The sequence below is a fragment of the Symphalangus syndactylus genome, chromosome 23, assembly GCF_028878055.3.
Source record: "Symphalangus syndactylus isolate Jambi chromosome 23, NHGRI_mSymSyn1-v2.1_pri, whole genome shotgun sequence".
Taxonomy (NCBI): domain Eukaryota; kingdom Metazoa; phylum Chordata; class Mammalia; order Primates; family Hylobatidae; genus Symphalangus; species Symphalangus syndactylus.
In genome coordinates, this window is record NC_072445.2 from 27937450 (window position 1) to 27965178 (window position 27729).

The 27729-nt window shown below is 36.4% G+C and overlaps 1 protein-coding gene and 1 pseudogene across 2 annotated transcripts in view; both read left to right on the top strand.

Annotated features, from left to right (window-relative positions):
* FAM83B (family with sequence similarity 83 member B) overlaps window positions 1-27729 on the top strand; it is a 216347-nt gene that overhangs the window by 6554 nt on the left and 182064 nt on the right. The window lies entirely within an intron of this gene.
* Window positions 1-27729, top strand: part of LOC129473429 (GTPase KRas-like) — a 35952-nt pseudogene that overhangs the window by 664 nt on the left and 7559 nt on the right.

The window sequence follows — 27729 nt, forward strand, 5'->3', positions numbered from 1 at the left end:
CTCAGGCAATCCACCCACCTCTGCCTCCCAAAGTGCTAGGATTACAGGCATGAGCCACCAAGCCCAGCCTGTTTCTTTAAATTTGTTCTTGAGTCTGGACGCTGTGGCTCACGCCTGTAAACCCAGCACTTTGGGAGGCCGAGGTGGGCTGATCATGAGGTCAGGAGTTTGAGACCAGCCTGACCAACATGATGAAACACCATCTCTACTTAAAATACAAAAATTAGCTGGGAATGGTGCCATGCACCTGTAATCCCAGCTACTCAGGAGGCTGAAGCAGGAGAATCACTTGAACCCGGGGCAGAGGTTGCAGTGAGCCGAGATCATGCCACTGCACTCTAGCCTGAGTGACAGAGCGAGACTCCATCTCAAAAAAAAAAAAAAAAAATTGTTCTTGATTTCATTTCTCACATTTGTTATTCCATGTATTTATTGATGATGTATTGGTCTGTGGATAAACTTCGTAATTCCTCCATATTATTTCATCATTGTCTGCTTTACTAATTTAAAAATATTTACTGTATTCCTTTATGTTTTGGAGTACTTTGGTATAAAATGGGTATAAACACATCAACTTTGTTTTTATTTTTCTAGGTTACAGATCTTTGACCTTTACTGTTTTATGTTACACTGTTTTATGTAACTCTTGTTGTCAGAAGATAATTAAATTAGATAGTTTTATTTTTAATGTTATATGGATATCTTTACAGTTGCATAGGGTGTCTACCCTTATGCACAGTAGTCATTCCCTTTGCAGATGCATTTGCTAGAGTCTGTCTTTTATTCATTTATACTTTGCTTTAGGTTACTTTTTGTTATTGGTAATAGTTATTTTAAAAAATGTCTGTCTATCTTACCCTTCATCCTTTTTTTTCTCTTAGGAACTTTTTACCCCCAGTTTCTGCCTATTTAAATGTAAATAATATTTTCTGCTATGGGTGGTATTTTTTAATCTTCCCTAACAATTAATTATGAATAAGTATGTTTGACAACTCTGCTACAATACTCTTCATGTTTCTAGAAGGATCCTCTAGGATACAATAACCAGTTAAACAATTGAGTTGCCTTTGTGACCTAACTTCACCCAGATACTCATATGACATGTAGGATGAGAAACATTGCATGTAGAATATTTTACAACTTTCCCTCACAATTAACTAATTTCCAACTCTTTGTTAGTACAGTTTGGTATATAAGTCCCAAATTACACTTAAATTATTATATTCTTGACCTCAAAGTATTCTGTTTTAGTAGTACTATCAGTATTTCTCAAAATCATTCAGTTTGCTTCCTTCTTTACTCAGCTCAATAGAACTCCTTTTGTATCATATTATACCATTCTAGAGCTGTAAATTTAATCAGCTAGATGTTATTTTTATATTAATTTTGAGTTATTTTAAGTAATATATAAGTATATATATAAATATATATATAAAACAGCTCATGAAGCATAAATGCACAGCTCACAGGGCAAAAATCCAAATAAACACAATTAAGGTAAGAAGGAAAAGACTGCCACTCCCCAGGAAACCCCCATTATGTCTCATCCCCAAAATATTCACTCTGCTCCTCATAACACACACTATCGCCCCAACACTCCCTCTCAACACAATATATTGATTAAATTTGTTTTAAAATTTAGTTTCTATAAGTGGAATCAAACAGCATATATTATTTTGAAACTGGCTTCTTTTACTGCACATTATATTTGTAAAACTTATTATGATTATTGTATGCACTTGTAGCTTATATGTTTTCATTCTTGTATGCGATTTAAAAATACCACAAATTATTTATTCATTTTACTATTAACAGACATTTAGGTTCGTTTTAATTTGGAGCTATCAAGAATAATGCTGCTAGGAATATCTTTGTATATGTCTTTTTGTGCTTTATTTGCATGCATTATTTTGGCTGGATGGTGCTATTCATATGTATGTAAATTATATACACAGCTAAAAAGTTACCAACAGAGATTGATATTTCTATTTGCCTCACTGCCTCAGCAATATTAAGTCAGCTTTTTAAATTTTGACCAATCCAAAGGTGTATAATGCTATTTCATTGCAGCTTATTTGACATTTCATAATGACTAATGAAGTTAATCAGACTTTTATATGTTATTGGCCAATATAATAGATATCCTCTTTTTTGAATTATCTATTTTAAGTCTTTAATCCAATTTTCTATTAAGTTTCTGTCTTTTTCCCAGTGGTTTGTATAGTTCTCATATATTCCAGACATAGTCTTTTGTCGGCTATATGTTTTGAAAGTATTTTATCCCACACTGTGGCTTCCTTTATATACTTTGATAAACAGAAATTTTTTATTTTAATGTATTCCAATTGAATTTTTTATGGTTGAGGCTTTCAGGAACTTTATAAACATAAACAGGCTATGCCATTCAAGGCTTACATTTAATTGGAGAAAGAATTAATGACATACTTGTAAGAATATGATATATACGTAAATTGTGCATGGCATTAAAGTTCAGTCATTACATAAGGCCAATGAGAAAACAAGAAAACCCAGTGTGTTGATATATGGTACAAGAGATGAGTTTTTACTTCCCTTTGAAGAAGATGTAAAATTTGGTTTTATAAAAAGAGAGGGCAGAATATTCAGGAATATTACATAAAAATGTGACAAGATGCATAAAGTAAGTAGACATAGAAGAAGGGAGCATGTAGACACCAGAACCACACCACTTGGACTCAAATTCTTGCTGTGCTATTCCTTCCCTGTGACCTTGGGCAAATTATATAACTTTTTTTTTGCTCAGTTTCCCAGTGTATAAAGTAGGAAGGGAAGATTATTACCTACTTTTTGACAGGATCAAAATTGAAAGTAAATTTGAGTACCTATTAAATTGTCAAGAAATATTTGTCATTATAATTAGGAAAAATAATATATGTGCAGTGCAGTATGAAAAATTAGAATCAACTATTAACTGAATACTTATATCTCAAATATCCTAATGACTTTCTATAATAATACTCATCCCATTTGATGCTCACAGCAACATTATAAGGATAAATAATTATTTTAAAGATGAGGCCATCAACTTTATTGAAGGACTGTGTAGAGAAAAATATCATAAATAATCTTAGCTATTTTTGGAATGCCATTTAAGGGCAGACCTTGAGTGCTAGAATGAAAAATTTGGCTATGATCCATGCTGTGCTTAAGGATTCACTAGAGGTAATGTAGTGATTAATGAAAATAATATTTTAGGAAAATTTAATCTAGCAATAGTTTACAGGATGGTCAGGAGTGTGGAGTTGCTAGAGGGAGATACAGAAGGTATGAAACCTTTTAAGTTGAATAAGCCTGACTTTACCTATGGTTTTTGGTTCAATGAGAAAACAATTTAATAAAGTTAAAGATATCATATATGACCCAAATTTCCTATCTAGCCCATTATATATAGTAGTGCTCGTGTCACTTAAACCAAGCTAAATAAAAACGAATGTAAGGCCTATACAGTGAGGCCTTTGGTCAGTGCCTTTGTCTGCTTCGGCTGCTATGACAAAATATCATAGATGGGGTGGCTCAAACAACAGATACTTCTTTCTTATAGTTATGGAAATGGAAAAGTCCAGAATCACTGTGCTGCCTGATTTGGTCCCTGGTGAGGGACCTCTTCCTGGCTAGTAGAGGAATGCCTTTTCTCTGTGTCCTTATGCAGCAGGGAAAGAGGGCTCTAGTTTCTTCCCCTTCTTATAAGGGCACTAGCCCTATTGGATTAGGGCCTCACCCTCATTTAACCTTAGTTACCTCCTTATAGGCCTTATTTCTGAATACAGTCACATTGGAAGTTAGGCTTTTGAATCTTGAATTTTGAAGGAACAAAATTGAGTCCATCAAAGTCAAGATAACTTGGGATTGAACTCTTTATATGAAATCCTGAGGAAGCTCAAAAAAACAAGAAATTAAAAGCTTCTGAGGCTGATGTGCTGCCCATAAGTCACTATTTGTGCTTCCTAGGGAAGACATTAATATTTGTGAGTATAGAGGAAGAATCAAAGTTTTGAGACAATGGTCAAGGTTACAACAGAGGCACAACTGCCTCACATTATTTTCTAGCCCAACCTTTCTAGGATTTATTTCCAAGGGGCCCAGAGAGAGGAGCTATAATGAAGAGCATCGTACGAACTCTGTTACTGGAAAAATAAAAGAAAATTAACATCTCAAGGTAATATATAATTTTGGCTTTAATGATAATAACCATAACCACCATTTATGTAGCACTTACTATTTGCAAGAATGGGTCACGATGTTATTATCTCATTTAATTTTTATCAATTTTATGGAGTTATGTTTACATCTCAAAGTTTTAGACTTGGAGAAGTTATATAATTTGCCTGAGGTTTAATAGTAATGATGGAGTAAGTTTAATTCTAGGTATGTTTGATATTCTTGGTCTTAATTCCTGTTCTGTGTTGCCCCAACAAGTGGGTGAGCACAACAGACAGGAAAGAACATTATACTCATGGAAGGGTGGTAATGATTAGAAGGGATGAAATGAAGGAGAATCTATAATGACACCAACATTGTCAATTGTCTGCCAGATCAGTAGCTAGCATTAGCATCCATGACAAATCCAAGAGTTACATCTTGTGGTCAATTGTTTAAATGGAAAAAGAAATGACAAAAATATATTTGGTATTCCAAAGGCACCAGCGAGACAGCTCAACAACTCACTTTGAACTAGAGGAAACTTCTTTGCTTTAAGATCCATGAATTATGCTAAATATGAAAGTATTTTAGTGACCTTGTTATTTCTACCAGCTGGTTGTACCTAAGGCAAAAGTGGCCACATGTAATTGACCTGATGGTTCTCTCCATTATTATCTCATTTTAAAAAAGGATATGAGTTGTTTATTTACCTATGTCAGATTTCAATAACATGAAAATAAAACACTACTTTGTACTCAATAAATATTTTTGATATTTTAAATACAATTTATTTGATCTATGAATTCAGGTATTACTAAAAACTGGTTAAATAACTGATTTTATTGAAATTTAATTGTATTACTGATTTATATAGTAAATGCTACGGAGATATCCATCCAGCTATATTTTTATATTCTAATTTAAGGGTAAGTAGTAGGTGTAGTTAGAATAAAAATGCAGTCTTCTCATACACGTGGTTAATAAAATCAGTATGAAAATTTAAAACACACGTAGCAAATGACCTGGATGCTGATGAACTTTGTCGGAGTCATAATTATATTCCAACAAAAGTTTACTTCATGATAATAAATAGCACTGCCACCTGTAGTTCACCCAAATCTGAAGTTCCCATCAAATAATTTTGAATACCAATCAACTGCTGATTTATATTTGATTTCAGGAACTTCCTGTAGAAAAGTTTTAAAAATAACTGCCTAGATATAAATATTAAATGAACCAAATGATGTTGTATAATCCACTAATCTTTCTTTAGAAAAACTCTATTTTTACTAATTTAGATTTGGTTTATTTCATTGCTTTTTTAGACTAGTTGTATATATTGCTGTTCAAAATACATAAAAATAAGTGAAAATAAGCTGGCCTTGGTAGCATGTGCCTGTAGTTTCAGCTACTTGTGAGGATGAGGTGAAAAAATTGCTTGAGCTCGACAGTTCAAGACCAGCATGGGGAATATAGTGAGACATCATCTGAAAAAAAAATTAACAAAAATATTTTGTGATTTAGGTATTTATATGTAATGGTAATGTATGCATTCTAAGTATGCTGTCTTTGTTTTTTTCATATTTTAATAAAGGATTCATGAAGTCAGTAATTACTTCGCAGTTTTTCATAAGGTTATATGAAAGTACAGATAACAGAAGTTTTTCATGTTTATGAAGCCATTCATATTATACTAAACAAAGCAAAGAATAAATGAAGCCTTTTATTAAATAAAATGAGAAAATTTGAAAATCTATTCTTACATGACCACTTCCTTAACTACAGGATTGACATCCCTATAGTTAATAATAGTGGTGTTACAGGTAATTTTCACATGGTTGTCAATAAGACAATGCATTGTTTTCTATCTGAGCCTATTATGTTACTCTTCATTTTTAATTAATCTGAATATTATTTAACTTCAGGAATTTCCAGTTTGATTCCCAGGAAAGTAAATCTAAATAAGGGTTATCTAAAAAACAAAAGAAGGCAACTTTGTTCTTTTTACCCCACAACTTAATGCATAGCTGCAAACTGAATTTTTCTAAACTTTATATCCATTAGCTCATTGTGGCTCCTCACAAGATCCAAGTTCACTGGCATTTAAATATATCAAATATGCAATAAAGATTTTAAGATAAAGAAGTCACCAGTAGGGAACCTAAGATTTTTTACGTCATACAAAGTATCTCCACAAATGTATTGCCCTAGGGAAGTAGTTTACAAAAGTTAATAAGCTTCAGAATATTTTTACCAAATGAGATCTCAAGTGTAAGTTCAATGTATAAAGCAAATATAGTAAAGTTGCTGTAACTGCTTATTGTTTGCCCTACTCCACTCTCCTCCGAGGAAGTCATCAAGGCTTAGAAGAGGCCTTTCTGTACAGCCTAAAGTGAAACACCTCTGCTTTAACTTGAAACATTCAAATACCATAATACTACACTTCTAACTGACAATGCTTCCACAGATATAAGTCCTTAGAGCATCAGTGGCTATTGAGGAAGGAAAATAATAGTCCCTGAATTGATCATTAATTCAGAGTCAGAGAATTAGGGCAAAAGTGTCATCCTTTCTCTGCCAAAACTTGTCCTAGGTGTTAACTTCTCTATTGCACTTTATGTATGTCCCTTCATCTATAAATGAAGAAATTGTTATCAGAGCACTTGACTGTGAAATAGGAAACATCCCTGTATAATCTACACATAAAATAAAAAGAAGTAGTCTCTGAGATAATGTATCATATTGAAACTGAAAGCAATAAATATTTTGTTCAAGGCAATTTGATAGAAATTAATTAATTTTATTAACTGAAAGTATTTTTCCTACTCACAGTCCAGTGTTGTGTTATTAATTTCTTCATTAATTTGGTGTTATAACTGAATACTCACACACCTAAACAATTAATGTATTTATTCTTTCTTGATATATAAAGACAATAAATGTATATATTTGTTATATCTTTGTTGCATATATTATGTATTATATATAAAATATAATATAATATTATATATAAATACATACAGGTGACTTTTGAACAACCTGAGAATTAGGGGTACAGATCCCCAACATGGAAAAAATCTACCTGTAACTTTTGGCTCCCCAAAAGTTAACTAGTAATAACATACTGTTGACCAGAAGCCTTACCTATAACACACACAGTAGATTAACACATATTTTATGCATTCATGACATAACTAACTTTTCAGTTTTTTCAATGTTTTTAGGCTACCCAGTTTGTGAGGTTTTTCAAATTGTCACTAATGTGCAAAAACTTTTCCAAAATATTTATTGAAAAAAATCCTTGTATGAGTAGACTTGCACCGTTCAACCGTGTTGTTCAAGGATGTACAGAGAGAAAGAGAAATAGAGAGAGAATAAATCTGTTAATTGTTTAAGCTTGTGAGTATCTAGTTATAACACCAAAATAAATTTACAAATTAAAAACAGAATTTACAAACTAGCAAAAGTCAATGTACAATAATGATTTAATACAATTACTATTGTTTTCATGATATTTATTATATTTCTGTTTACAATGCAAATGTGGTATTTCCTGTACAATACAAGTTCTACTGTGTTTTACTTGCCTACACATTATGTGCTAGGGGATGCTTCAGTATTCCCTCTGTTACTCTCCCTTTGAGCTGCGATAAAAATATCCATTTGTACAGCATACCTTAATGACACTTGGCCTTCATTTAGTGGTAATATATTATTTATACTTCTTTATTCTTGGGGGCCATTGGAAACAAAGACTAATTGATGACATTGCAATTATAACTAGCAACAGAAACAATAGCAATGGTGTCACACAACAGTGCTTGTTCAAGGCTAATGTATAAATAATACAGAATATGTTCACTTGTTTTTTTACTAAAATTAAATTCTCCGAGAAAAGTTTTGGAGCTATAAAATTTATTTCCACCTCCAAGTTTGGGAAGAACTGAGGTAAGCTGCCTGGGTAGTGTAATGTCCTTATTAGATCTCAAACACTTTTACTACTTTAGCGCACTGTACTGAGCCAAAATATCAAGGTTCTAACCCCTAGCTCAGTGGGTCTCCTTGAGGGAGAAAATCAGTCATTGTTAGCCCCCTATGAAAGGTTAGTTTTTTCCTCTGTTTCTTCATGGCATAAAATGAGAATAATACCTACTTACAGGCTGTTTTAAAGATGAAAGGAAATAATGCATGTAAAAGCATCTTATAAATGGTGAAGTGCAATAAAATACAAGATATCATTAGTGCCTAGTAGCTTACCATGTTCAAAAGAGAGAACTTAGAGAAAAGAAAATACTTTTTAAAAAGAGGTAAGTTTTAGTTTCAAAGACTGTATATTGTAGAAACACTTTCAGATCATTTTTTCCCTATTTTTATCTAATTAAAACATGTTTACCTAAGTCTTGCATTAATGCTATGAAGAGTGTTACAAAGTTTTTTTTTAACAGAAATTGTGTTTTGAAGTAGTGTCAAAAATTAGTTTAAATAAACTTATGAAAATTTATCTATGCCCATGCAAACACCTACTTCCTTTTCTCAGAAAGAAATTTAATTATATGCTTTTAAACTTAAAAAAGACTTGAAACATAATTTGCTAGGACTACTTCATAGAAAAAATTTTTAAGTTATCAAATAACTGTTAGGATACCAACAGATAAATCTGAGTCAGTATATATATTTTAAGAAATTTTCTGTAACTAACATGTTTCTTTTACTAACATTGTGGCAAAAGTTTTATTCTCTGTCTCAAGACTAGTCATTCTTACTTTCTTAATTCTGCCTTAATTATTGTAGGATTTCTTTTAATAATAAGTTTTTCTCTGGAAATTACATGCACAAAATTTTGCATTTAAAAGTAAATATTTATTTCTCCTACCTTGACTGTATGCCACACCAGTTAATTAAAAATAGATTGACTATTATTTGTCCACATAATGAATTAGGTTCAAATTCCAATAAAACTTTACTCCCTAGTTAGTGACTTTTAGGTCAAGTCACATCCTTTTAGACCTTTTGCCAGCATGGAGGGTCATTGTACTCCATTTAGAAAATGAATCATGATATAAAAAGTATTTCATTTATTATTCTGAGTTAATATACTTTTTCCGAACAACATATTGCAGATAATTTTCACGTGGTATTCTCAGGCCACATAGTTACAAATTATGTCAAATTTTATTTATAAAATAAATGTTATTAATTTATATATGTATTATATGGTACTTTAAAAAATTTTAATAGAAATAGAATTTAAATGCTTCATTGTAATTTGGAATGATGTCACATCTATATGAATTCCATTTACATTTTAACTATTTAAGGAAGTGGAAAAAGTACAGAGAATAAAAGCCAATGCAATAGGGGAGACATTGTTTATGAGGCAAACATTTTAAGAAGGAGAGTTGGACACATGTCAGTGATTTGATAGAACTACTAGGGAAATTGAAAGTGTCTCTGGTCCCTTCATTAGACACTTGGCTCTAATTGGGATAGGTCATATCTGGTTTACTGTGTTTAGCTCCAGGAATCATTCGTTTTAATTATTTATTATTTTTAAGTTTTATTTTAAGTACATTCAGGGCTACATGTGCAGGTTAGCTACATAGATAAACTTGTGTCATGGGGGTTTGCTATACAGATTACTTTGGCACCTAAATATTAAGTCTAGTCCCCATTAGTTATTTTTCCAGATCCTCTGCCTCCTCCCACCCTCCACCCTCTGATAGGCCTCAGTGTCTGTTGTTCTCCTTGTGTCCATGTGTTCTCATTATTTAGCTCCCATTTACAAGTGAGAACATACGATATTTAGTTTTCTGTTCCTGCATTAATTTGCTAAGGATAATGGCCTCCAGCTTCATCCATGTTCCTGCAAAAGACATGATCTCATTCTTTTTTTATGGCTGCATAGTATTCCATGGTGTGTATGTACCACATTTTCTTTATCCAGTCTAACATTGAGGGGCATTTAGGTTGATTCCCTATCTTTGCTGTTGTGAATAGTGCTGCAATGAACATATGCATGTATGTGACTATATAATAGAATGATTTATCATTCTGTCATTGGTGGGTCAGATGGTATTTCTGTTTTTGGGTCGTGCAGGAATCACCACACTGTTTTCCCCAATGGGTGAACTAATTTACACTTCCACCAACAGCGTATGAGCATTTCTTTTTCTCTGCAACCTTACCAGCATCTGTTATTTTTTGACTTTTTAGTAATAGCCATTCTGACTGGTATGAGATGGTATCTCATTGTGGTTTTGATTGCATGTCTCTAAGAATCAGTGAAATTAAGCTTTTTTCCATATGCGTGTTGGCCATATGTCTATCTTCTGTTGAAAAGTATTCATGTTCTTTACCCACTTTTAAATCAGATTGTTTGTTTTGGTCTTGTAAATTTGTTTAAGTTCCTTATAGATGCTGGATAGTAGACTTTTGTCAGATGCATAGTTTGCAAAAATTTCTCCCATTCTGTAGGTTATCTTTTCACTCTGTTAATAGTTTTGGGTTTTTTTTTTGTTTGTTTTGTTTTGTTTTGCTGTGTAGAAGCTCTTTAGTTTAATTAGATCCCATTTGTCAGTTTTTGCTCTTGTTGCAATTGCATTTGGTGTCTTTGTCATGAAATCTTTACCTGTTTCTATGTCCAGGATGGTATTGCCAAAGTGTATTCCAGGGTTTTCAGCTTGGAGTTTCACATTTAAGTCTTTAATCCAGCTTGAGTTTAATTTTGCATATGGTGTAAGGAAGGGGTCTAGTTTCAATCTTCTCCATATGGCTAGCCAGTTCTCCCAGAACCATTTATTGAATAGGGAGTCTTCTCCCAATTGCTTGCTTTTGTCAGTTTTGTTGAAGATCAAATGGTTGTAGCTGTGTGGCCTTATTTCTGGGCTCTCTATTCAGTTCAATTGGTGTACATCTCTGTTTCTGTACTGCTACCATGCTGTTTCAGTTACTGTAGACCAGTAGTATAGTTTGAAGTAGGGTAATGTGATACCTCCAGCTTTATTCTTTTGGCTTCGGATTGCCTAAACTATTCAGGCTCTTTTTGGTTCCACATGAATTTTAAAATAGGTCTTTTCTAGTTCTGTGAAGAATGTTACTTGTAGTTTGATAAAAAGAACCTTGAATCTATAAATTGCTTTGGGCAGTATGGCCATTTTAACAATGTTGATTTTATCCATGAGCACAAAATATTTTCCCACTTGTTTGTGTCAGCTCTGATATCTTTAAGCATTGGTTTGTAGTTGTCTTTGTAGAGATTTTTCACATCCCTGATTAGCTGTATTCCTAGGTATTATATTCTTTTTGTGGTTATTGTGCATAGGATTATACTCCTGATTTGGCTCTCGGCTTGACTGTTGTTGGTGTATGAAAATGCTAGTGATTTTTATATGTTGATTTTGTATCCTGAGACTTTGATGAAGTTGTTTATCGGTTTAAGGGGCTTCGAGGTTGAGAGCATGAGATTTTCCAGATAAAGAATTATGTCATCTTCAAATAGAAATATTTTGACATACTCTCTTCCTATTTGGATGCCCTTTCTTTCTTTCTCTTGCCTGGCTGCTCTGGCCAGGACTTCCAATCTATGTTGAATAGAAGTGATGAGAGAGGGTATCCTTGTCTTATTTGGTTTTCAAGAGGGATGCTTCCAGCTTTTGCCATTCAGTATAATGTTGGCTGTGGGTTTGTCATATATGGCTTTTATTATTTTGAGATTTGTTTCTTCAATATCTAGTTTATTGACAGTTTTTAACATGAAGGAGTGTTGAGCTTCATTGAAAGCCTTTTTTGCATGCATTGAGAGAATCACGTGATTTTTTTCTTTAGTTCTGTTTATGTGATGAGTCACATTTATTGATTTGTATATGTTGAACCAACCTTGATCATGGTGGATAAGCTTTTTGGTGTTCTGCTGGGTTCGGTTTGCCAGTATTTTATTGAGGATTTTTGCATCAATATTCATCAGGGATATTGGCCTGAAGTTTTCCTTTTTTGTTATATCTCTGCCAGGTTTTGATAACAGGATGATGCTGGCCTCAAAGAATGAGTTAGAGAAAAGTCCCTCCTTTTCAATTGTTTGGAATAGTTTCAGTAGAAATGGTACGAGCTCTTCTTTGTACATCTGGTAGAATTTGGCTGTGAATCTGCCTCTTCCTGGGCTTTTTTTGGTTGGTAGGATATTTATTGTGATTAAATGTTGTTGGTCCATTCAGGGATTCAATTTCTTCCCATTGCAGTCTTTATGCGTCCAAGGGTTTATCCATTTCTTCTAGATTTTCTAATTTGTGTAGAGCTGTTAATAATATTATCTGGGCCAGGCGCAGTGGCTCATGCCTGTAATCCCAGCACTTTGGGAGGCTGAGGCAGGTGGATCATGAGGTCAGGAGATAGAGACCAGCCTGGTCAACATGATGAAACCCCGTCTCTACTGAAAATACAAAAAAATTAGCTGGGCGTGGTGGGACACGCCTGTAGTCCCAACTACTTCAGAGGCTGAGGCAGGAGAATCACTTGAACCTGGGAGGCGGAGGTTGCAGTGAGCCAAGATCGTGCCACTGCACTCCAGCCTGGGTGACAGAGCGAGACTCTGTCAAAATAATAATAATTATTATTATTAATAATTATTAATAATAATAATAATATTCTCTTGTGGTTATTTGTATTTCTGTGGAGTCAGTGGTAATATCTCGTTTGTCATTTCTAATTGGGTTTATTTGAATTCTCTCTTCTTTATTAGTTTAGCTAGTGGTCTATCTATTTTATTAGTTTTTTCAAAAGACCATCTTCTAGATTCATTTATGTTTTGAATTTTTTTTGTGTCTTAGTCTCCTTCAGTTCAGCTCTGATTTTTGTTATTTTTTGTCTTTTTCTAGCTTTGGAGTTGCTTTGCTCTAGTTTCTCTAGTTCTTTTAGTTGTGACAATAGGTTGTTAAATTGGGATCTTTCTAAGTTTTGATATGGATATTTAGTGCTATAAATTTTCCTCTTAACACTGCATTTGCTGTGTCTCAGAGATTCTGGTATATTGTATCTTTGTTCTCATTTCAAATAACTTCTTATTGTCTTTAATTTCATTATTTACCCAAAAGTCATTTAGGAGCAGGTTATTCAATTTCCATGTGATTGTATGATTTTGAGCAATTTTCTTAGTTGTGATTTGTAATTTTATTGCACTCTGGTCTGAGATGGTGGTTGTTATGATTTCAGTTCTTTTGCATTTGCTGAGGAGTGTTTGTGTCAATTATGTGGTCCTTTTTAGAGTATGTGCCATGTGGTGATGATAATAATATATATTTTGTTGTTTTTGGGTGGAGAGTTCCGTAGATGTCTATCAGATCCATTGATCCAGTGCTCAGTTCAGGTCCTGAATATCTTTGTTAATTTTCTGCCTTGATGATCTGTCTAATACTGTCATGGGATGTTGAAATCTCCCATTATTATTGCGTGGAAGTCTAAGTCTAACTCTCTTCGAAGATCTCTAAGAACTTGGTTTATGAATCTGGGTGCTCTGGTGTTGGGTGCATATATTTTTAAAATAGCTCTTCTTGGCAAATTGAATCCTTTACCATTATGTAATGCCCATCTTTGTCCTTTTTGTTCTTTGTTGGTTTAAAGTCTGTTTTTTCTCACATTAAGATAGCAGCTCCTGCTGTTTTCTGTTTTCCATTTGCTTGGTGGATTTTTCCCCATCCTTTTGAGTCTATGGGTGTCATTGCATGTGAGATGAGTCTTCTGAAGACAGCATACCAATGGGTCTTGGTTCTTTAGCCAGCTTTCTACTCTGTGCCTTTTAATTTGGGCATTTAGCCAATTTACATTCAAAATTAGTATTAATATGTGTGAATTTGATCCTGTCTTCATGATGTTAGCTGGTTATTTTGCAGACTTGTTTCTGTGGTTGCTTTATAGTATCACTGATCTGTGTACTTCAGTATGTTTTTGTAGTGACTGGTATTGATCTTTCCTCTCCATATTTAGTGTTTCCTTCAGGAACTCTTGTAAGGCAACTCTGGTGGTATCAAATTCCCTCAGCATTTGCTTCTCTGAAAGGTATCTTATTTCTCCTTTGCTTATGAAGCTTGATTTGGCTAAATATAAAATTCTTGGTTAAAATCTTTTTTTTTTTTTTTTTTGAGACAGAGTCTTGCTCTATTGCCCAGGCTGGAGTGCAATGGTGCAATCTCAGCTCACTGCAACCTCTGCCTCCTGGGTTCAAGCGATTCTCCTGCCTCAGCCTCCCAAGTAATTGAGATTATAGGCACGTGCCACCACACCCAGCTAATTTTTGTATTTTTAGTAGAGACAGGGTTTCTCTATGTTGGCCAGGCTGGTCTTGAACTCCTGACCTCAGGTGATCTGCCCACCTCCTCCTCCCAAACTGCTAGGATTACAGGCATGAGCCATTATGCCCAGCCTTAAATTTTTTTTTTTTTTTAAGAATGTCTAATATAGGTACCCATTTTTTTCTGGCTTACAGGGTTTCTGCTGTTAGTCTGATGAGCTTCCCTTTGTAGGTGACCTGAACTCTCTCTCTAGCTGCCTCTAATACTTTTTCTTTCAGTTTGACCTTGGAGAACTAAAAATTATGTGTCCTTGGGATGATTTTCTTGTGAAATGTCTTAGTGGGGCTCTCTGAATTTCCTGAATTTGAATGTTGACCTTTCTTTCTAGGTTGTGGAGGTGATCGTGGATGATATCCTGAAATACGTTTTCCAATTTGCTTACACTCACCTCACCTCTTTTAGGGATGCCACTGAGTCATAGATTTGGTTTCTTTACATAGTTCCATATTTATCAGTGGTTTTGTTTGTTGCTTTTTATTCTTTTTTTTTCTCTATTCTTGTCTGACTGACTTACTTCAGAAAGCCAGTCTTCAGTTTCTGAGAGTCTTTCCTCAGTTTGTTCTATTCTGCTATTAATATTTGTAATTGCATTATGAAATTCTAGTATTGTGTTTTTCACCTCTATCGGGTTGGTTATGTTCTTTTCTATACTGGCTATTTTGTCTGTGAGCTCTGGCATTGTTTTATCATGATTCTTAGCTTCCTTGGATTGGGTTTCAATGTGCTCCTGTAGCTCAATGATCTTTGTTCCTATCCATATTCTGAATTCTTTTTCTGTCATTTCAGGCATCTTAGACTGGTTCAGAACTCTTGCTGGAGAGACGATGCTTGGAGAAAGGAAGGCACTCTGGCTTTTGAGTTCTCATGGCTCTTGCATAGCTCTTATCTTTGTGGGCTGATATTTCTTCAATTTTTGAAGTCGCTGACCTTTGGATTTTTTTTTCTTTTATCCCTTTTGATTACCTTGAGGTTTTGATTGTTGCATAGGTGGGTTGAGTCAACTGGCTTTGTTTCTGGAAGATTTTAGGGGGCCAGTGCTCAGCCCTCAATTCCTGGACTGCATGCTCTAAATCTGGAGGACTTACATTGGTTTCCATTTTTGTTCTCTTGCTCCTCGAGGCTTGAAATCCACTGCTCAGAGGATGCTGAGGTGCTCCTGGACTGCTGGTCACTACACTCTGATGGGCGGTGCCAGCCAAACCTAGTGTGGTGGCTATGCGATGTGTCCTCCTTTGTATGTATCAGCAGCAGTGTCAGTGGCAGCACAAGAGGGAGCACACTGATCAGCTGTGGCAGCATGCTAGTGGGTGCTGGGGTGCCCGCCTCTGTGTGGGCATTCACAACAGTGATGGAGGCAGCACAGCACATGTGGGGGTGGGAGGCTGCTGGCGACTGTGTGTGCGGTTGCACTGTTAGTGGTATTAACATGGAGGTGGGGTACTGATGGGTGCAGCTCTGTGTGCACTCTCTGCGCATCACATTCACGGCAGGGAAGGGTCCGCTGTTCTCTGTGCCTAGTTTCACTACTGCCCAGGCTGGCTGGCTCTGTGCCTGCCAAGGCTCCCACAGCAATGGCGGTCGGACAGGGACGGTGGGGCTGGGGGACAGGATGTGTAGGCAGAGTGCACTCGGCAACAGCAGCAGTGGCAGGGCAGGGTCAATGCACACACGTGCATTGGTGGGGCAGAGAAGGCAAAATCCGCCTGTGGACACACACACTGGCAAAGCAATGTGGAGGGTGCTCATAGGCCCTAGGGAAGCCGCAGTGGTAGGAGGGAGCAGGAGGCCTGCTCTGTGGCCATGGGGCCTGCCCCACTGTAGTTCTCCAGCCAGTCAGGCATGTTCCACCAGTGCAGAATGTATGATATGGGGACCCAGGGTACCCAAGGCTGCCTTGCAGGCAGGCACAACTAGCATGGGGTCCTGGGAATGACCAGAGGTACTCAGGTTGGACTGGCCTCATCTGATGGGCAAGCTCACCCTACTGAGTTCAGGTATGACAATTCCTCTAGGGCTAGAGCCTCCTATGGGATCAAGTCAAGCAGAGGAAGACTTGATGGCCCTGCTTTGCTGAAGATGCTCCCACACCAAACCCCCTGGGCTCCATACCAACTGGTGCGCTACCCCTAACACTTCTCTAAGCTGCCATCCCTGCCAATTCAAGTGTCTGTGGTGGTCCAGGGGTCTCTGCCTGCCAGGATTCCAGAGGCTCATGGTGAGGGCAGATTGCTCTTTGCCAGTTCAACTCACCCATTCTAGAGTCATTTGGAACCAGGAGTGAGTCCCCGTGTGCTGTAGCCTTGTGCAGTGTTTCCAGCTTCCTCCCCTTTCAGTCCAGCTTCCTTGTCTTTCTTCCACCTACTCTCAGTGCCTTCTCTCCAAAGATCTGTTAGCAATTCCTTTTTTAATTTTCGTGGTACCTAGTAGGTATATATACTTATGGGGTACATTAGATGTTTTGATACAGGTATACAATGTGAAATAAGCACATCATAGAGAATGGGGTATCCATCCCCTCAGTCATTTATCCTTTGAATTACAAACAATCCAATTACACTCTTTAAATTATTTTAAAATGTACAATTAAGTTATTATTTATTATAGTCACCCTGTTGTGCTATTTTGATTTTTAGATCCCACAAATAAGTGAGGACATGTAATGTTTGTCTTTCTGGGTCTGGCTTATTTCACTTAATGATCTCCAGTTCCATCCATGTTGTGGCAAATGTCTGGATCTCATTCTTCTTTTATGGCTGAATAGTACTCCATTTTGTATGTGTATCACATTTTCTTTATTCATTCATCTGTTGATGGATACATCTGTTGATGTATCTGTTGTTTTGTTGGCAACAGATCTATGGGTCTTATTTTTTTTTAATCTATTCAGTCACTCTATGTCTGTTGATTAGAGAATTTAGTCTATTTACATTTAATGGTGATATTGATAACTAAGTACTTACTCCTACCATTTTGTTATTTGTTTGCTGGTTTTTTGGTCTTCTCTTCCTTCTTTCTCACCTTTCTGTCTTCCTCTAGTGAGGGTGATTTTCTCTGGTGATATGATTTTGTTTCTTCCTTTTTATTTTTTGTTTGTCCATCATATTTCTTTTTGGTTTGAGATTACCATAAGGCTTGCAAATACTATTTTATAACCCATTATTTTAACCTGATAACAACTTAATGCTATTTGCATAAACAAACAAGCAAAAAGAAAACTAATAAAAACTCTGTGCCTTAATTTTGTCCCCCTTTTTAATTTTTTGTTATTTCTATGTGTATCTTATTGCAGTGACATTTTCTTCTGAAGTTGTAGTTATTATATTTGATTGGTTCATCATTTAGTCTTTCTACTTTGGATAAGAGTAGTTTACACACCAAAATTGCAGTTTTAAAACATTTTGTGTTTGTGTACTTACTATAACCAGTGTTTATTGCCTTCATTACAAAACTCATCAATGTCCTTTTCTTTCGAATTAAAGTACTACCTTTAGCATTTCTGGTAGGACAGGTCTAGTGTTGTTAAAATCCCTCAGCTTTTGTTTGTATGGGAAAGTCTTTATTTCTGTTTCGTGTTTGAAGGATATTTTTGTGGGATATACTATTTTAGGGTAAAAGTCTTTTTACTCCAGCACTTCAACTATGTCATGCCACTCTCTCCCAGCCTGTAAGGTTTCCACTAAAAAGTCTGCTGCCAGACATACTGGAATGCCATTGTATTATTTTGTTTTTTGTTTTTTCTCTTGCTGCTTTTAGGATAATTTCTTTATCCTAGACCTTTGGGAGTTTGATTATTAAATGACTTGAGGTAGTCTTCTTTGGGTTAAATCTGCTTGGTGTTCTATAACTTTCTTGGACATAGATATTGATATCTTTCTCTAGGTTTGGGAAGTTCTGTCATTATCCATTTGAATAAACTTTCTACCCTTATCTCTTTCTCTACCTCCTTTTTAAGGCCAATCACTCTTAGATTTGCCCTTTTGAGGCTATTTTCTGGATCCTGTAGGTATGCTTCATTGTTTTTTATTCTTTTTTCTTTTGTCTCTTCTGACTGTGTATTTTCAAATTACCACTGGATTGGTGATTCCCCTCTGATGAGTGCTGGTTTAAATGTTTCTTCCATGGGCAGGTATTGGCTGAGTTTGGTCGGCTTTCCTCTCTCCAAGCTCACTGATTTCTTTCTTCTGCTTGATCAATTCTGTATTAAAAGACTTTGATTCATTCTTCAGTACGCCAATTGCATTTTTCAGCTCCATAATTTCTGCTTGATTCTTTTTAATTATTTTAATCTCTTTATTAAGTTCATCTGATAGGATTCTGAATTCCTTAAGTGTTATCTTAGATTTCTTTGGGTTTCCTCAACACAGCTATTTTGAATTCACTGTCTGAAAGGTCACACATCTCTGCTTCTCCAGGACTGGTCCCTGCACCTTATTTAGTTTAACTATTTGGTGAGTTCATGTTTTCCTGGATGGTGCTGATGCTAGTAAATGTTCTTCAGTGTCAGGGCATTGAACTAGATTTTTACTGTAGTCTTCACTGTTTGGACTTATTTGTAGCTGTCCTTCTTGGGAAGGCTTTCCAGATATTTGAAAGGACTTGTGTGTTGTGATCTAAGCTGTATCTGCTTTATGGGGCACTCCAAGCCCAGTAAAGGTATGGTTCTGGCAAACTCTCTATAGAGAGTCTTCAAGAATCTTAATGGTTTTAGACAAGATCTGGTAGACCACCTTCATGGTTTTGGACAAGATCTGGTAGAATTCCCGAGATTGCCAGGCAGAAACTCTGATTCTCTTCCGTTACTTTCTCCCAGACATACAGAGTCTCCCTCTCCGTTTTGAGCCACCTAAAGCTGGAAGTGGATTCACACAAGCTCCCCTGTGGCCACCACCACTATGACTGCACTAGGTTAGACCTGGAGCCAGCACAGCTCTGGGTTTTGCCCAAGGCCTACTGTAACTGCTCCCAAATACTGCTTATGATTCCTCAAGGCCCTGGGGCTCTACAATCAGCAAGTGGCAAAGCCAGCTAGGCCTGTCTTCTTCCCTTCAGGATAGTGAGTTTCCCCAGGCCAGGTATGAGTCCAGAGTGCCTTCCAGGAGTCAGGGGCTAGAGTTAAATACCTTAGAAGTCTACCTGGTATTCTATTGTATTGCAACAGATCTGGCACTCACACCACAAGATGTAATCCTTCCCACTCTTTCCTCTCCTTTCCAAAGGCAGAGGAGACTCACCCATAGCCACCACCACTCCAGGCCACAAGGAATACTTTCAGACTAACTTCAATGTTTCCTTAAGGCCCAAGGTCTCTTAAATCAGCTTGTCATGAATGCTGCCTGGCCTGGGACACACCCTTCAGGGCAGTGGACTCCCTTCTGGCCCAGCGCAGGTCCAGAAGTGCCATCCATGAGTCAAGTCCTGGAATTGGGGACCCAAGAGACTGCTTGGTGCTTTGCCCCACTGTGGCTGCTCTGGTACAAGGCAGAGTCCCCTTTACTTTTCTCTCTGCTTTTCTCAAGCAGAAGTTTTGCCTCATGGACAACATAGCTAGTAATATGCTGAGTCTCACCTGAGGTCAGTATATCTCAGAGGCTCACCCAAGGCACTTGATTAGTACCTGAGTATTGCTGCCGTTTGTTCAGGACCCAAGGACTCTTCAGTTAGCATGTGATGAATCCTGCCAGGATTGGGTTGTTTCCTTCAAAGTAGCAGGTTCCCTTCTGTCCCAGGGTGTGTCTAGAAAAGTCATCTGGGAGCATCTGGAATGAGGGACTGGATCTGGAATGGGGTCTTAACAGGGACCTCACAACTCTGATAAGTGTCCTAACCTGCTATGGCTGAGCTGGTGTCCTAGATGCAAGTCCTCCTCACTCTTTCCTCTCCTCATCTCAAGTGGAAGGAAGAGGTCACTTTTGAAGCCCTGAGCTGTGCAGCCTGGGGTTAAGGGAGGGGTGATGCCAGCACTCCTTTGGGTGCCCCAGTTGGTGTTTCAGTATGTCATGTGCCAGCCCAGTCCACTGTCCATGGGCCTAGTTTAGCACTAGGACTCACTTAAGAGATGCAATCCTCATGGCCTTGACTGCCCTTGAAGTTTACTTGGAGACACAGAGTGCTGTAGTCCTCAGCGGTGAGGTTTGCAGTCACTCAACTTTGGACTGCTGGATTGGTGATTCCCATCTAGCTAGGGCTGGTTGAAATACTCCTTCCATGGCTGGGCTTCAGCTAAGTTCGATCCAGTTTTCTTTTGTGCTCTAACAGGACAGCAGTGAATTAGATGCCTCACAGTTGCTGTGTTCTCCGTCCTCCAGTGCCCAGAGACTCTGCACCAGCCTGTGCTTCAGGGGGTCGGGGAGGGGTGATGTCAGTGATTCAGGACTGTTTTCTCTATCTCTTCAGTGCCTCTTTCAGCAATATGAAGTGCAAACCAGGCACTATGAGTACTCACCTGATTTTTGGTTCTTATGAAGGTGTTTTCTCTGTGTAGATAGTTGTTAACTTGGTGTCCTTGCAGGGGATGGGGTGGGGGACAATCAGTGAAGCTTTCTATTCCACCCTCTTGCTCCCATATGGTAATTTTTTTAAAAGGAGCTCCCTTACATATTTTCTGAATTGTCTCAGGACCTAATTTTATTCATAACATCACTCAGTAGATGTTCTATGCAAGAAATCATAAATATTTGGGTTGTAATAAAATTGCTTTGGGTGAGCGTTGCTTGAGTAACTGACTGCAGGCTTTTGCCTGCCACAACATGGAATTTCAAAGTGTTCAAAAAATAAACAAATCTCCCTTGATATGATCTCCCTTGGAGCTTCCTAGCAAGTAGAAGAGGCCACACATTTATGGTTGAACATTCGTGTTTCTACTTTGGAGTCAGAAGCCAAGAGAATAAATGAATGTTATGATGAAGTTAAGATTTTCTAGCCCTTTAGTAAGAACTGTTATTACTGATGTAAAAGTAGTGATAAAGCAATAAGCCAAACACAGAGACATATGAACCACAGTTATAAGAAAAGAAAGATTAAACAGAGAAATGTGCTCTGAGAATTAGTACTCTCTACAGGAATAAATCAGGCTTTTATTTGAAAGGTATTTTTTTTCTTTTCTGGTATTAAAGCTAGACCAGACTATAAAGTATCATGTCGAATAGCCACATCGATAATACTGATGAAATATGCAGGTGCGATATCGGCTAGCATTTTTTCTCTATTTCCTTTTTAGATTTTATTTTATTTTTTGGCTAACCAAACACAAATATTAGAACCAATATTGTTTAAAATAATGTATTACTACATACTCAAAACATTTATTTAGAAAAAATAAACTACATGCATATTATGGAATAGAATTTTTCTACAGCATTTTAATATAGAATCCTGGAGGAAATTGAATGAGGATTATTTAGATGATTTTGTGTTTCTTAAAATTCAGATACTTTAAAAATTTTATTTCTGCTATTATTTAACTGTTGGTTTTTGTTAGAGAAAAATCATTGCAAGCTAGGAATAACAAAAAATGATAAAAATACATAACAAACTGAGTTAAGTAAACATTTTAGAGTACCTGAAGAAGTCAAATCCAAGAAGTACTAACATTAAAAATCCACCAGGAGTTTTTAGGTAATGGCAATGCAATGACTACACCTCAATTGTTTGAAAAAACTGTCTGACTCCATGACTTTCAAATGTAGATTTTTTGGAGTAAAATAATCAAATAAGGCTTCTAGAGGAAAAGAGAAAGGATTTATTATACTATAAATCATATCTCTATAGAATTAAATCAAATTTTTCATTTTTTGATGAGGAATATTCTATTACTTGATGGATGAAATGATCCTTTGAGTTATATCATTTTTCCTTCAACAAACGATTCTGCATTATAACTTATTACTTTAACTGGATATATTAGTCATTAGTACTTTCCTCATTTTTCTTTCTCTAGTCTACTAGGCACAATAATGCTTCCCCACACTGGAAGTTAGGCATGGCTATAAGGCTGGGACTAAAGTGGAGGGAAAGAGATCTTCATTTCTGGTGCAAAATTTAAGGAGGTGCCAAAACACAGTAATCAAAAAAAATGTTCAATGCAATATTTTAAAGAATCAAAATTAACGCAAAAATTCCAGTATTATCAAAATATCTAAATGTTAATAATGGTATGATGAATAATAATGATTTCTCTTTTTGTCTGAGGCAGCAACATGGCAGGGTTGGCTCTGTACTGAGTTACCGGTATCTAATCATAATAACATGAATTTAAAACCATGCTCCTGGGAGGATTCAATTATTGGACATACACATGTAACAAAAATTATTAAAATAATAGAATCACACTATCAGTCAAATGTATTAAAACAACATCTTTTTTTTTTTTTTTTTTTTTTTTGAGACAGGGTCTTGTTCTGTCACCCAGGCTAGATAGAGTGCAGTAGCCTGATCTCGGCTCACTGCAGCCTCCACCTCTTGCATTCATGTTCATCGATTCTCTTGCCTCAGCCTCCCAAGTAGCTGAGATTGCAGGCACCCACAACCACTCCTGGCTAATTTTTGTATTTTTGGTAGAGACAGGGTTTCACCATGTTGGCCAGGCTGGTCTCAAACTCCTGACATCAAGTGATTCACTTGTCTTGGCCTCCCAAAGTGCTGGGATTACAGGCGTGAACCACCGTGTCTGGCCATCAAACATCTAATTCCATTGAATAGTAATTCAATGGGTTGACAATTTAATGGATCACTACATTACTGCTAAATCTTTATGTAATTATTTGCAAATAGAGAGTTTTATAAAGAAAGTATGTTTAAAAAGCAGGAAATTCTTCTCACATACAGATCTGATCAGAAAGTTATTTAATCAGACTTTGTTGATTTATTTAATGAATTAGTAATGAAGCATCTCATGTTTAATTGAAAGTTTTCTAAATATATAATGGGAGTGCAAGAAAAGTCCTTGTCTTTAAAAGACTTACAATCTTACTGAACAAACCAATGCCCTCAACATCTTATTCCCAAAAGTCTGAGTTATAAGAATTTCAGTCAGTTGTTTGGGACTTAAAGTGCATTTTCCTCAAGAAACATAATTAGAAAAATAGTTGGTTTCTGAAGCTCTATTTTAAATCCTACTAAACCAAAGCAGTCTACTGGGGAAATTATTAGTGCACACTCACATTTAATTCTTCTCTCTCTCTCTCTCCTGAGCACATAGGAAGACTAGATACCTTGTCTCTCCTGTAACAGTGTGAGACCCTGTGACAAGTTTAGATCAATGGAATGTAAGAGAAGTGATATATGAAGAGTAGTGGGACCTCATGTACGGTACACTTACCATTTGTATTACCTGGAAGAAAGGGATCTCTCTGATAAGAAATGGAGTGGGCACAATAAGAACTAAAAGCCCTGTAGAAAAAGTCTTCTTGGTCAAAATTACCGATAACAGCTCTTAGAGCTTGGGTGATAAGATGGTGCCCACATAGAGGCAGACTGGAACTCAGGAAGCAAGTAACTCACACACACAGGTTGCCTACCAAGTTATCTGTACTTTGAATACTGATATGGCTGTTTCAAGACTGAATTTAAAAATATGACAAAACCAACAACTCTAAGGAACAAATTTGTTGAGAAGCATCAGAAATATGTGCTGTGAAAGTCTTCCTATGTTTATATGTTTTCTAATTACCAAGTTTATCCTTTTAAAAAAGTTAGCAGCTAGTTAAAGCTTTTAAAGTTTCTAATCTATTTTACCTGTCCTACATGAAATCAGAAGGAGAATGTATGCTAATGATTAGGCCACAGTGTTAAAAGGAAAACAGTATGTGCCTGTCTGTAGTAAGAATTTTGTTGCCTCTGGTAACTGAAGCAAGGGAAAGTACAACTCAGAGATCCTTGGGGATACCATTGGAAGACTCTCCTTGGAGAGAGAAACCTTGAAGTCTCTGCGTTCTTTTACTAGAGTGAGCATATTTCCTGGTTGGACAATGCTGAATTAAGGAGAAGGCTGAGTCAGAGCAGATTCTAATATTTTAACCCTAAATGGCAAGAAAAATAACACCTTTGACAGGAACAGAAGATTGGAGAACATTAGGTGGAAGCTGAAGAATTCTGGTTTGGATTTATTGAGTCGGAAATGATGGCAGAATAGCTTATTAAGTGCCGATTATGTGCCAGATTTGCTTGTGCTCTGTGTCCAGATTTCCTTAGCAAATTCTGAGTTAAAATATAGAAATCATGTTTAAATAATTATCGTATTTAATAACATGTGCAATGTTTCATGGTGGCAGAGAGGAGAAAATAGATAACTTTGAGGGTCTCATATGCTTCACTGAGAATGGAATATTTTGAGTTTTATCTAAAATGATGAGCATGAACTTGCCAGATAAACTAGCAAAGAAGAGGTAAAGGCAAAGATAATCACAGAGAGGAAACAGGTAGGCTCTAACTGTATAAAATCATGTAATATATTTGGCTCACTAAAAATAATTTTTTTATGGGGTGAGAAGAAGAAAGGGCATAATAAAAGGTGACTTCGGAGAACATGGCTTGCAACATCATAAAGAATAGGCCATGAAATGAAGCTGAGATTTTATTTTGTAAGCATTGCGAAGCCATTACAAGTTTGTTTATTTGTTTTTGTTTTAGACATGGTTTTGCTCTGTTGCCCAGGCTGGAGTGCTGTGTCTTGATCACAGCTCACTGCAGCCTTGACTTCCCAGGCTCAAGCAATCCTCCTACCTCAGCCTCCCAAGTAGCTGGGACTATACCAAGCCTGGGTTTTTTTTTTTTTTTTTTTTTTTTTTTTTTTTTTTTTGGTAGAAACGGGGTTTCATCATGTTGCTCAGGCTGGTCTTGAACTCCTGGGCTCAAGTGATCCTCTAGCCTCAGCCTCCCAAAATGCTGGAATTATGTAATTATTTATGTAAGCATCAGCCCCTGTGCTCTGCCCCACCATTGCAAGTTTTTAAGAAGAGGAGTGACTGATCAAATTCATAGTTTAGAAAGATCAATCTGACAAAGCAGTATGACAAATGGATTATATAAGGACAATATAAGGTGAATAGAGAAGATTTATGAGGGCTTTAAGATATTTCAGGTGAAAAATGATGAGAACCTAAAAAGTATCAGTGTGTATAAAAAGGAAAGAATGAACACCAAACTTACACTTGCAATATAAAGCCAATCTATTCTGATGACATCATAGATGTAGTGTTCACTAATTGGGGATGGTTTAGGTTGGATTGGGATGCGAATGGAATGATGCAGTTATTGAGGCAAAGGAAAATATGTAAGATGACAGTCAGCTTTCTAACTTGGTAGCCATTCTTTTTCACTAGTCATTATGGGGTCAAGTGGAGCGCCTACTGATCCATAAGATGTGCTAATTGTTACCATCGACTACAGTTAACTTGAATTCCATGTGTCTAGTCTGCCCTTACTCAACAATGGCAAGAGTTTCTTGGAGCTTCAGAATTCGTAGAGAACAGGTTAGTTTTGCTGTAATTAATAAAAGTACCAAAAAGTCCAGGAGATCTGAACAAGAAGGTTTTTGTCTGAAAGAACACAGGGGTCTCCCTTTAGTCCACGCTTCTAAAAACAAGTACATTGGTACCAATCTAGTGTTGCTGTGGAGAAATTAGGGTCTGTCTTTGTTGTTCCACTTTGTTTCAAAACATGCACCTGAGAGGGACACAGCTCTTCCTCCAGTGTGTGGTTGCCCAGGATCTAAGGTCTGCCTAGTTTATCCTAGTTATTTCCCTTTCTCTTGTATTTTCTTTCCATCATTCAGAATTAAAGCAATAATCTCATCTTAGTTTTCCAAAAACAAAAAGAGAATTTATTAGATCAACAAAAATTCAGTAAAATAGTAAGAAAATACCCATGCATTATAAGACAATAAAACCTCTATTGCTTTTCTTATTTAATAGGCTACTGGGCTTGTTCTTCTTAGACACTTCTTTGAGAAAATAAAGAATATGAAATATTTTGTTCTCGTGAAATCCTAGTTTTATTTTTAGTAACATGGCTTTAAACAGGGTATCTATAGATTTGTTAATGCCAATGGGATAATACTTTAAATCTGGTGACCCAGAATAAAATTTCTCCAAAATTTCCTTTATATGTCCAATAATAAGAGATCAAAAGCCCTGATACTCATGAACACTTTGACCTGTGAAAACCTACAGGCTACTTTCCCACAGGTACAGAGGCTTCTTATCAGGCTCCACAGATACTATAGGCTGGGTCTGCAACCAAAAAGAGCATTCAAAGTTTTGGAAAAGAATAGAGAATAGTAGCTGGTAAGAAATCATGGAAGTAATACAAGGAGGTGTAAAGTAAAAAGGATCACAGTAATACAAGGAAGTAAAAAGTAAAAAATGGTATCACAAATGAGGAAGAGAGATACCAAGAAGTTAGGGAAGTTGATTATAGTTTCAGGCTGAAAAAAATGAAGAGGGTCAGAATTCACATACTCTCTTAATGAATTTCAAACAGCCATTCTCCCATTACATTCATGCTAGTTTTTGTACAAAACCAGTTTTCATAATTATGGCAGGTTTTTTTGTTTAGTGGAGCCAAACTGTGATGTGTGCCAGTTAAGAATGCTGGGGCAGACATTCACTGAGAGGATAGTATTCCCCTATAAATTCAATAAATTGTGTGTGCCACTTAGAGTAAAATGGTATGTTTAGTTTAAGTTTGACATATTGAAGGCTTTTTTGGCTTTAATAGCAATATTATTACATTATTTATTAGGCATTTAATGGTGCTGTTTCACATAATTCTCATTCTGCTCTCCTCTGTCCTTCTGCTTTTTCTCCTCCTTCTCCCTCACCTTCTTCTGTTACTCATATCTCCTAAAAGTCATCTGAAGACAAATTAGACTTGGAATATTCACTATAATTCTTTGGGAAGGTTGCCACAGACATCCCCTCACCAGACATTTCAACAAGTTGATTGTATCACATGCCATTTAGCCACAGTTTTTAAAATTTATTCATTTATTTTTGGATGCATAATAAATGTACATAGTTTTGGGGTAGACATATTGAGTTTTAAGTGTCTGTAAAATATTGCTGGGAATATCTGACAGGGAGTAGTAGAAAGTTCTGAGGCGTAAGAGAAACAAATGCTAAGAAGAACATAGGTAAGAATGTTGCTGTTCAAACCAAGGAAGAAATGCATTTTAAGGATAATTGAGTACTGAACAGCTTGAACACCAAAATGA